Source organism: Rhincodon typus, chromosome 12 (assembly GCF_021869965.1).
Source record: "Rhincodon typus isolate 14 chromosome 12, sRhiTyp1.1, whole genome shotgun sequence".
NCBI classification, from domain to species: Eukaryota; Metazoa; Chordata; class Chondrichthyes; order Orectolobiformes; family Rhincodontidae; genus Rhincodon; species Rhincodon typus.
Window position 1 is genome coordinate 57,365,201 of NC_063343.1, and position 12,490 is coordinate 57,377,690.

A 12,490-nucleotide genomic window follows, 5' to 3' on the forward strand; every position below is an offset into this window, starting at 1 on the left:
CAGCATCAGAGGTGCAGGAAAGCTGACGTTTCGGGCCTAGACCCTTACATTTCTGAAGAAGGGTCTCAACCCGAAACATCAGCTTTCCTGCTCCTCTGATGCTGCTTGGCCTGCTGTGTTCATCTAGCTCTACACCTTGTTATCTTAGAATTTCAGGTGCATTTTTTGCATTGTGCCATCACAGACCTCTATTTGCAATTGCGATATTTACAAATCTTACTTCAGTGATGAGTGTCCTGCTAATATTTGCTGTTAAGACATGCCTGTCACGGATGCCTGGAGGATGACATAATATATGATTTTCACAGAATATAATTCTATTTTGAGTAAAAGTGTATTACTGTATGATTGATGCAGCATATAAGTTTGGTTCCTTAATCTTAAATTTGAACATTTGACAAGATTGACCCCAAAAATTACAGTGACGGTAATATTGTATGCAGAACTGTTCAGTGATTTAGCTATCTTGTTCCTAACAGACAGAGAAATCATGTCCCTGTTGTGTATGCACTTGTACATTTTGCAACATTTCCATTGCCTGGCTTCCACCAATAAATGGTTCTGTCACACTGCTTAGCTGAATCATGATGCTGATTAAGAACATCAGTGGAAAGAGACCTGACCTTTCCAATAAGTGTAGTGCCATAACGTATAAGTTATAGAAACCGCAGTGCAGTTTGTTTCAAAGGCACTGAAGCCTGCACTCATGTTCGCACTCCAGTCAGCTAAGGTTCTCCAATGTTAATAGAGGCTCTGTGAAACTTGTGCAAATGTTAATTTCCACCCATGGGATTACCATCTTACTTTTAAAATGCGAATGTTTTGAGGTTTCTAATAACTGCTTCAAAAGTTCGACTTTTACTTTAAGTCAATGTCAAAATTAATCCAGTGTGGACTTTTTTTAAAGTACATTTTCCCTTGCAGCTTCTCAAGTTCATTTCATATCAGTATGAAAACTCAACCAAGTAATGATTGCTATAACGTCAAACTTATTCTTGATTTAAGTAATGCAATTGGAAAGGTTCAAGGTCAATACGGATTTAAAGACTGCAAGTCTCTTACTGTTGATAGATTTCAACCTACTGGAGTGATTCTAGATATCCAGTGTAAAGACTACAAACTCAAATGGCACAGGGTGTGAGATAACAGGAGTCATCAATGTGAGTTTTATTAAACTGCTACCAGCATTCACGCTGGCAATCCATATAAACATCTTTTATTGATAAAGTAACAATGATATTTATGCACAATTCGATATGAATCCTGACATGTAGCCATAACAACCTCAAAATGTTAACTGTTTTTCTCTCCACAGGCACTGCCAGACCTGTTGAGTTTCGACAACATTCTCTGTGTTTGTTCAAGAGAGGGCAGATGCGTGGTTCTATGCAGAAGTAGAGATGTTACTACCTGAAATGCTCCATTAAGTAGTTGGTTTCATGTGAAAAGAGTATTCAGCTGTCTAACTCATGATTCAATGCACTGTAAGCACTGATTGCTCTGCACAAACGAACTAAACTGACCGCAGCAAATTACAGCTCATCCAATTTAGTATAGAAACACCTTTTGATGGTTTCGTGGGTCTTAATTACTGCCAGATAATCTCTTTGTTACTGTAATATAACATTTCAAATGCGAAGTTTTATTCTGTCAACTTTTAATTGTTGTTGGAAGCTTCTAATTCGAATTAAAACTTTGATAAACATTTTCTTTGTTCTTTTCTCTCAAAATCCAACTTTTCTGCCCTTTTGCCCAAGATGGTGTTGTAGAACAGACAGACTGAAGGGTTCTCGTGTACATAATTCTTTGAAATTTGCATCAGAGACAGGGTGGTTAAGAAAGTGTTTAGCATGCTTGCCATCATTGCTTAGACCTTTGAGTATAGGTGTTGGGATGTCATGTTGGGGTTGTACAGCATGTTGTTAAGGCCTCTTCTACGGTACTGTTTGCAGTTCTGATTGCCCTATTGTAGGAAGGATATTATTAAACTGGAGAGGGTTTAGAAAAGATTTTACCAGGGTATTGCTGGGAATGGAAGGTTTGAGATATTAAAGTATACTGGAAAGGCTAGGACTCTTTACTAGAGAGGTCGAACGACTAGAGGGATACAAGTTAGCCAGGAAAGAGCTGAAAAAAGGGCTTAGGAGAGCTATAAGGGGACATGACAAAACCTTGGCAGATAGGATCAAGGAAAACTCCAAGGCTTTTTACACATACGTAAAGAATAAGAGAATGACCAGAGTAAGGGTAGGGCTGATCAAGGATTGTAAAGGGAATTTGTGCACGGAGCCGAAAGAGATAGGAGAGGTCCTTAATGAATACTTTTCTTCGGTATTCACAACTGAGGGGGACCTAGTTGTTGGGGAGGACATTGTGAAACAGGCTGGTAGGCTAGAGGAGGTGGATGTTAGTAAGGGAGATGTACTAGGAATTTTGAGGAACTTGAAGATAGATAAATCCCCCGGGCCTGATGGGATTTATCCAAGGATTCTATGGGAAGCGAGGGAAGAGATCGCAGGGTCTTTGGCGATGATCTTCTCGTCGTCACCGTCCACGGGTATAGTGCTGGAAGATTGGAGAGTGGCAAACGTCATTCCCTTGTTCAAAAAAGGGAATAGGGATAACCCTGGAAATTACAGGCCAGTTTGTCTTACTTCAGTGGTGGGCAAATTATTGGAAAGGGCTCTGAGAGATAGGAATTATGATCACTTGGATAGGCACAGTTTGATTCATGATAGCCAGCATGGATTTGTGAGGGGTAGATCATGCCTCACAAACCTTATTGAATTCTTTGAAGAGGTGACCAAACACGTGGATGAAGGTAGGGCAGTGGATGTGGTATACATGGATTTAAGTAAAGCGTTTGATAAGTTTCCCCATGGTAGGCTCATGCAGAAGGTAAGGAGGCATGGGATAGGGCGAAATGTGGCAGATTGGATTCGGAATTGGCTAACCCTTAGAAGACAAAGGGTGGTAGTGGACGTAAAATATTCAACATGGTGCTCAGTTACGAGTGATGTACCACAAGGATCTGTTCTGGGTCTTCTTCTATTTGTGATTTTTGTAAATGATTTGGATGTAGGAGTGGAAGGGTGGATTAGTAAGTTCGCGGACGATACGAAGGTGGGTCGAGTTGTGGATAGTGCGGAGGGCTGTTCTAGGTTACAAAGGGACATTGATAGGATGCAGAGCTGGGCTGAGGAGTGGCAGATGGAGTTTAACTCTGAAAAGTGTGAGGTGATTCATTTTGGAAGGACAAACTTGAAAGCAGAATACAGGGTTAACGGAAAGATTCTTGGCAGTGTGGAGGAGCAGAGGGATCTTGGGGTTCATGTCCACAGTTCCCTGAAAGCTGCCACCCAGGTGGATAGAGTTGTTAAGAAGGTGTATGGTGTGTTAGCTTTCATTAATAGAGGGATTGAGTTCAAGAGCCGTGAAGTTATGCTCCAGCTATACAAAACCCTGGTTTGGCCCCATCTGGAGTATTGTGTCCAGTTCTGGTCGCCTCATTACAGGAAAAATGTGGAAGCTTTGGAAAAGGTGCAGAGGAGATTTACCAGGATGTTACCTGGAATGGACGGAAGGTCTTATGAGGAAAGGTTGAGAGAGCTAGGGCTTTTCTCTTTAGAACGACGAAGGATGAGAGGTGACTTGGTAGAGGTGTACAAAATGATTAGAGGTATAGATAGAGTGGACAGCCAGAGACACTTTCCTAGGGTGGAGGTAGCTATTACGAGGGGACATAGTTTTAAAGTGAGTGGAGGTAGATATAGGGGAGACATCAGAGGTAGGTTCTTTACTCAGAGTGTGGTAGGGACGTGGAATATGTTCTAGAACATAGGAGGTTGAGGGGTGACTTTATTGAGATTTATAAAATCATAGAGGGCTTAGATAAGGTGAATGACAAGTGTCTTTTCACTAGGATGAGGGAATTCTAAACTACAGGGCATACTTTTAAGGTTAGAGGAGAAAGATTTCAAAAGAACATGAGGGGCACCTCTTTTTGTATGCAGTAATTCATATGTGGAATGAACTGCCAGAGAAAGTGATGGAAGTAGGTACAGTTGCAAAGTTTAAGAGACATTTGGATAAGTTCATAAATGGGAAATGTTTGGAGAGATATGGGTCAAGTGCTGCTAGATGAGACTAGTTTAGTTTGGGAACATGGTCGGCGTGGACTGGTTAGACCAAAGGGTCTGTTTCCATGCCCTTTGACTCTCTGACTCTATGACTTTTTCTCATCTTTATTTTCATTTCAGTATGTCATTTGGCATTGAATTTATTACTCTAACTTTTACTTACTTATGTGCAGTTCAATCCTCAATTTTTCTTGTTAATTAAGATGATGAAAAACTCTTGCTCTGTTCACACAGAGGAAATATCTATAATGCTATTATGATGGGAGTTCCAGGATTTTGACACAGCAACAATGACGGAGTGGTGACATAGTTCCAGGTAGGATGATATGTAGCTTAAAAGGGAACTTGCACAAGGTGGTGTTCCCATATCTCTGCTCTGCTTGTCCTTCTAGGTGAAAGAGGCCACAGGTTTGGAAGGTGCTTTCGGAAGACCTTTTTTGATCTGATGCCACTGCGCATTTGTGGAGGTGGGACCAATTTTTGAAGATGTTGGATGTGGTGGAAATCTAGGGGGCTGTGTTACCTTGAGTGTTGTCGGAGCCTCATCCATTCAGGTAAGTGGGCAGCACCTTCGTGCATCTGATTTGCACCATGATAGATGTGGACAGGTTTTGGGAGTTAGGAGTTAACTATCACAGAATTCCTAGTCTCTAACCTGCTCTCGTAGCTATGGGATTTGTACGGCTGGTTCAATTCAGTTTCTGGTTAATAGTCACTCCCAGGACGTTGATAGTGGGGGATTCAACCATGGTAATGCCATTGAATGTCAAGGGGAGATGGCTAGATTATCCTTTGTTAGTCATTTCTTGGCATCTGTGTGGCATGAATGTTACTTGTCATTTATCAACCTAAACTGGGATTTTGTCCAAGTCTTGTGGCATATGTGTATGGATTGCTTCAATATCTGAGTAAGTATGAATGATACTGGACATCATCAGTGGATAGACCCTTTTCTGCACTTATGATATTTGGAAGGTTGTTGATGAAGATGGTTGGACATAAGGCACTACCCTAAGGAACCCTGACTGTGATGACTTGGAACTTAGAGATTGACCTCCAATAACCACAACCATCTTCCTCTGTGCCAGGTATCACTCCAATCAGTAGGGAATTGTTCCCTTTGATTCCCATTGACTTTTGTTTTCCTCAGGTTCTTTGATGCCATACTCAATCAAATACAACCTTGATATGATGGGTAGTCACTCTTAACTCAATTATTGCGTTCAACATTTTATCAGTGCTTGGACCAAGGTGGCCATGAGGTCAGGAGTAGTGTCACCCTGGTGGAACCCAGACTGAGAAGTTGTGTGCAGTTTCATGCAAAGGAGGTGCCATTTGGAAGTATTCTTGATAACTCCTTCCATCACTTTGCTGATTGAATGGAGAACTACTGATGGGGACTGTATGGACTGACAGGGTGATATTCAGCTGGGTTGGATTTGCCCAGCTTCTCACAGGTAGGACATACCTGAGCAATCTTCCATATTGCCAGGTACATACTAGTCTCTTGTAGCTGTATCAGAACAACCTGATTAAGGGCTCAGCTAATTCTGGAGCACAAGTCTTCAGTTTTATTCCTGGAATATCATCAGGACCTATGGCTTTTATATTCAGCTATTTCTTGACAGTACATGGAGTGAATAACAGTGTCTGAAATTGGCATCTGTGATACTGGGGACCACAAGAAGAAGCTGAGTGGATCATCCACTCGGCACTCCTGGTTGAGGGTGGTTACAAATGTTTCAGCCATGTTTATTGCACTGATGTTCTGGACTGTCCCATCATTAAATACAGGGGAATATTTGAGGACCTTGCTCCTTCTGTTAGCAGTCTAATTGTGCGCCACCACTCAGGACTGAATGTGGCAGAACTACAGAGCTTGGATCTGTTCCATTGGTTGTGGGATCACTTAGTTCTTCTATCCCAGGCTGCTTCTGTTGTTTGTCATACAGGTAGTTCTATATCCTTCATGATTTATGGCCATCGAAAAGAAAGATAAATAGCTTTTTATTCAACTACTTCCGTGACTTTATGAAGTAGACTTTCTCAGCAGTTCTCCAACTGGGGAGGACAGAGTCAGGACTATTATTCTTTGGTTTTGTTAACACTGTGTAATTCTCAACATTGGAACCAAAACTGAAGGACACTTTTGCTTTGCATTTTTTTGCCCTTTTGGACATAATTACAATTAAAATTCTGAGACCCAGCAGCATGCAGGCTAAATGTGTTTGATTTGGAGAACGTTAGACTGCTAACTACTCCTGATTTTCTATCTGCAAGATAATATCCATAACAGGTACAAGCATTTTATCCATATTGGGTTCAGTTGCCTCTTACCAATGGCTTTTGGACATATTTAATAGAGTGCAAGTAGTTATGCATGAAAAAAAGTAATTAGTGGCCATTTAGAAGGCTGCTAAAATTTTAATGAATGTGGTGTCTGTATATTAATGTAAGGCAATAAGGAATAGGGGCAGAAGTAGGCCATTCTGCCCATTGAGTCTGTTCTGCAATTCAATTATTTCATGATTGATCTGATAATCCTTAAGTCTACTTTCCAGCCTGTTCCCCATAACCAACGATTCCTTTACTGATTAAAATCTCTGTTTATCTGAACCTGAACCAGTGTTATGACCTGACCCAGTGAGATATTCCCCACTTTAATAGAGTCCTAGACAGAATTTCCCAAACTGTTAAGCTCCTGGTGAGGAGTAATGAACTGGTTCCCCTTCTTTACCCCCCACTTCCTCAGTTAATTACAACAAGATTAATTTAAAAAGGATCCCCCTCATTGTGGAAACCGTCTCCGAAACTCAAAGGAACTTTATTTTATAAAGAGCCAACTTAACCAGATTTTTATTCAATGAACAAAGTGTGAGTTTATTCATTGCTAAACACAGAAGAGAATTAGTAAAGCAACACACGTACATGTAGATTAAAACTCAGAGATGAATATTAGAGATAAAAATAGAAGAAAAAATTGAATCATGTCAGAGATAGTAGGAACTGCTGATGCTGGAAAATCTGAGATAACAAGGTGTAGAGAGATAGTAGGAACTGCAGATGCTGGAAAATCTGAGATAACAAGGTTTAGAGCTGGATGTTGTAGAGCTGGATGAACACTAGAATACACCTCCTCTCACCCACCTTCCTGCAAAAATGCCATCCCCTATTCCAAATTCTTTCGCCTCCGCTGCATCTGCTGCCAAGATGAGGCATTCCACTCCTGGACATCTCAGATGTCCTTGTTTTTCAAGGCCTGCAATTTCCCCTCCACAGTGGTCGAAAAAGCCCTCGACCGTGTCTCTCGCATTTCCCGCAACTCATCCCTCAAACCCCCTCCCCGCAACAACAACCAAAACAGAATACCACGCGTCCTCACGTACCACCCCACCAACCTTCGGATCCAAAGCATCATCCTCCGACACTTCCGCCATCTGCAATCTGACCCCACTACCAAGGACATTTTCCCTCCCTCTCCTTATTTGCCTTCCGGATGGACCACTCTCTCCGTGACTCCCTTGTCTGCTCCAGACTCCCCACCAGCCCCACCACCCCCGACACTTTTCCCTGCAACCGCAGGAAGTGCTACACCTGCCCCTACACCTCCCCCCTCACACCCATCCCAGGTCCCAAGAAGACCTTCCACATCAAGCAGATGTTCACCTGCACATCTGCTAATGTGGTATACTGTATCCGCTGTTCCCGATGTGGCCTCCTCTACCTCGGGGAAACCAAGTGGAGGCTTGGAGACCGCTTTGTGGAACACCTACGCTCGGTTCGCCACCAACGACTGCGCCTCCCAGTTGCGAACCACTTCAACTCCCCCTCCCAATCCTTGGACTACATGTCCATCCTGGGCCTCCTCCAGTGCCACAACGATGCTTCCCGAAGGTTGCAGGAACAGCATCTCATATTTCGCTTGGGAACCCTGCAGCCCAATGGTATCAATGTGGACTTCACAAGCTTCAAAATCTCCCCTCCTACTACTGCATCCCAAAACCAGCCCAGCTTGTCCCCACCTCCCTAACCTGTCCTTCCTCCCACCTATCCCCTCCTCCCACCTCAAGCCCCACCCCATCTCCTACCTACTAGCCTCATCCCGCCCCCTTGACCTGTCCGTCCTCCCTGGACTGACCTATCCCCTCCCTAACTCCCCACCTACACTCACCATTACTGGCTCCATCCCCGCCTCTTTGATCTGTCTGTCTCCTCTCCACCTACCTGCTCCTTTATCCATCTTCCATCCACCTCCCCCTCTCTCCCTACTTATTTCAGAATCCCCTTCCCCTACCCCATTTCAGAAGAATGGTCCAGACCCGAAACATCAGCTTTCCTACTCCTCCGATGTTGCTTGGCCTGCTGTGTTCATCCAGCTCTACTCCTTGTTATCTTTGAATCATGTCAGAATTGTTCATAAAGAGTGGATGGTTGAACATTGTAGCCATGACAGTGGAGGTTACCAGAAGTGTTGATATTGATAGCTGAACAGTTGTTTTTATGATCCCTGGTTTTGCAGATTAGTTGAGATTCTGTTGCTCTGATTCCTTTTGACCATGGTTTAATTCCAGCATTCAGGGTGACACAGATTCATTTTGTGTTCTTATTCCTTTTTTTATCATGTTTCCCCGAATAAGAGATCTTTACTTGCAACACAATGGTAACAAGGGGGAAGTTCTTCGACTGTGAGCATCAGAGCACGCTAACTTTTGAACCAAGGCTTCTCCGCACAAAAACACTCAGACCCACAACCACACTCCTGTAGATCTGGAACTTCATTTTTAACCCCGACCCTCATATATTCTTCAAAAGGAAAGACACAAAATGGGACATAATCCGCAGGGAGCAGCTTGTTGTTGAGCAGGCCTCAGCAGCACCTCATTATCTTTGTAGAACATGCGATCAGAATTTGGTCTCTTTAAAGTTTTTTTTAACAATTTAGGCATTAACATTGAATCTCTCTCTCTCTCTCTCTCTGTCTCCCTCTCTCTCTCTGTTTTACAAGCTAAAAATGTCCACGGCACTTCAGGGCCCTGACCTGTTATTATAACACTGGCAGAGTGGCATTGGCTGACATACTACATCTACAAGGAGGATACAGGAGTCTTTAGTCACGTGATGGACAACGCGCTACCTCAGTTTGTTAAAATGGTTGTGGCGCACAATGAGCTGTAAGCTGACTGGACTTTGAATTGAATTAGCTTTATAGTCTCATGTACTCAAATAAGTACAGTGAAAAGTTTATAAGTTGCCACTAAGAAGGTACCTAGGTACAGATACTTCAGTTGTACCACTCCAACAGTTTATGGTATTTTGGGAAGCCAGAGGAAATAGAAAGTGCAATGGTAAGACTGAGCATTATTTCTCCTGAAAGCATTAATCCAAAGTACATACACGATAAAAACTGAAAGCACTGCGGATGCTGTAAATCAGGAACAAAAACAGAAGTTGCTGGAAAAGCTCAGCAGGTCTGGCAGCAGCTGTGAAGAGAAAAAAAGAGTTAATGTTTCAGGTCCGGTGACCCTTCCTTAGACCTCAAAGTACATGTTAGCTGTAGAGGTCCTTGAAGCAGTTGGCAGGTGGCTGGGAGGTTGCTCGTTCTACGCCATTATGATCATCACAAGATCGCTAGGCCCTTGCTTTTTAATACAGGTTAAAGTTTATCAGTGGATAATGTCCAGAGTGCTTTTGCTGCGGCATGACTGTCTGGCATTCCTTTGTCATGTTTGATTCTTCCTCTGATGTAAAAAGGTAAAAGAAGATTGAAACCCAATTCCAACATCATGCACATGCCACAAAAAGACACTACAAGAACATGGAGTACAAAGCCAATACCTTAGTCAGTGAAAATATGAATTAAACTAAAAAATAAAAGGCTACAGGAATAGTCTCAAAATAGACCCACTAAGGGATTGCTGGTAGGGTTAGATGGAAAGGGGGAAAACACAAACACTGGCCGACATAGGTTGTTAGGACTGAGTGGCCTTTTTCTGCACTGTACGTTATATGTAATTCCCTATAACATCGTATTTCCAAATGCACTTCTGAAGACAGAACACTCGCGCAGGCCTGGATGCCTGTGTGGATAGATAACTGAGCTCTGACTGTAAATGCCATGAAGTTGAAGTTATCTAAATAATGTTATCAGAGCCTCATGCTAATGTAAAAAATGGCAAACTAGGAGGCAATTTTGAAGCCGATGCAAAGCCTAAACACAAAATTGGATGAGGCACTAAGTGGGCAGCAGAAATAATGTAAAATGTATATATTCTCTCCCTTCTATTTTATCAATCACAAATGCTGATTATCCACATGTAAACAATTGGAAAACCTACTTTCGTATTAAAGATAAACTGACAATTTATATAGCTATACAACTCTCTAGATCTGAGAATTAAGTGGTACACTCACTGAGACCTGGGTTTGAAACCAGCCCAGACTGGATGGAATATTCCCCTCTCCAGTGTGTGCCATTACTTAAACCTAGTTTCTCATGAGCTCCAAAATCTGTTCAACGATTAATCTCAACTAACAAAGTAACCATGAATTAAAGAGTCAAAGAGGAATTAAAGGGGCAGGGGAAACCGGAGCACCTGGAGGAAATCCACGCAAACCTTCTCCCCATGTTTGCGTGGGTTTCCTCCAGTTTCCTCTCACAGTCCAAAGATGTGCAGGTTAGGTGGATTGGCCATGCTAAATTGCCTGTAGTGTCCAGAGGTGTGTAAATTAGCTGGATTAGACATGAGAAATGTAAGGTTACAGGGAAAGGGTAGGGGAATGGGTCTGGGTGGGATGCTGTTCGGAGGGGTGGTGTGCACATGTTGGGCCGAATGACCTGTTTCTACACTGTGGGGATTCTATGATTCTATGAATTAAATAGTACATGGATTTCAGGGATACTTGCTGAGAATGGGAAATAAATCGATTAGGCCAATAAAATACATGGTGTACTTAATCCACATCTGACTGTGGGAGTATTATAATCACAGTTGGTCCAAAGACACAAAAATGTCAGGTATCTTCTGTAACTAAAAGGCATAAAATTTACACAAACAGTAATCCCTGAAAACAAAAGTAACACGAATGCATTAAAACCAGTTCCTCCATTGTGTTTAAGAGTTACCATGGTTTCCATTATGTCAATTTGGAACTTTCTAAATGGCCAGTCTGCACGTTAATCAAATCCAGGAGTTTGCTCACAAGAACAGGCAGCTGAGCCTTCACCTCCATTTGTTGAGTGTTAGAGAGAAATATAATTTGCTGAGCACTTTTAACATTTACCTTTCCTGCAGAACATTCTAGGATAGAATGATATCCCTGTAGATTAATTATTTCATTCAACCCCTATAGTGTGGAAACAGGCCCTTCAACCCAACAAGTCCACATTGACATTCAGAGCATCCCACCCAGACCCACATCTCTAAACACTACGGCCAATTTAGCATGGCCAATCCACTTAGTTTGCACATCTTTGGACCGTGGGAGGAAACCGGAGTACCTGGAGGAAACCCACACAGACAGTGGCCCAAGGGTGGAATTGAACCCAAGTCCCTGGCACTGTAAGGCAGCAGTGCTGGCCACTGAGCCACCGTTAAAGGTGCTTTATGTTTAGAATTTTCATTCTAGTCTTAGTAATAAGATTTTAGAAATGCTTAGAAGGTCAATTCAACAATAGGATATTATTTTCTTTTTGAATCCTCATTAAGGAAGGATACTGTTACGACTCTCCATGAAGATTTGTGTATATTTTCCGAGGTAAAGTAGACCGAAGTATACATTTGTGAAAACCTGCTTTTCACTAAACATTTCAACGGATAATATCCGCAGCTTTTCTTCAGTGGGGCTCATCGTGATAAACGGTGTAGCAATCAGCATAAAAAGAATCTGCTGACATTTTATCAGGCATACTTAAAGCTTGCAAACGTTATTTCACACCCGCACAGTTTAATGTTTTTTACTATATATGAGTTATTTAGGAATTTGTGAAAAATGTAGTGGCGTCATCAGCAGTGACTTAATTCAACATTATTTTTGTAGTTTGTCGTCTCTGAAATATTTTTGATACGGCAGATGCAGAGGGAATGAAACAATTATGTATTGAGTCTGGAAAGTTGGCACAAAAATGAAATGATATTTTAAGCAATGTGAGCAATCTGCCTATTCAGTTTTGTTAAGATATTCCAGGATATATTTAGTCATCCAAGATAGTAGGAACTGCAGATGCTGGAGAATCCGAGACAACAAGGTGCAGGGCTGGATGAACACAGCAGGCCAAGCAGCATCATAGGAGCAGAGAGGCTGACATTTCGGGCCGAGACCCTTCATCAGAAAAGGGGGAGGGGAAGGGGGTT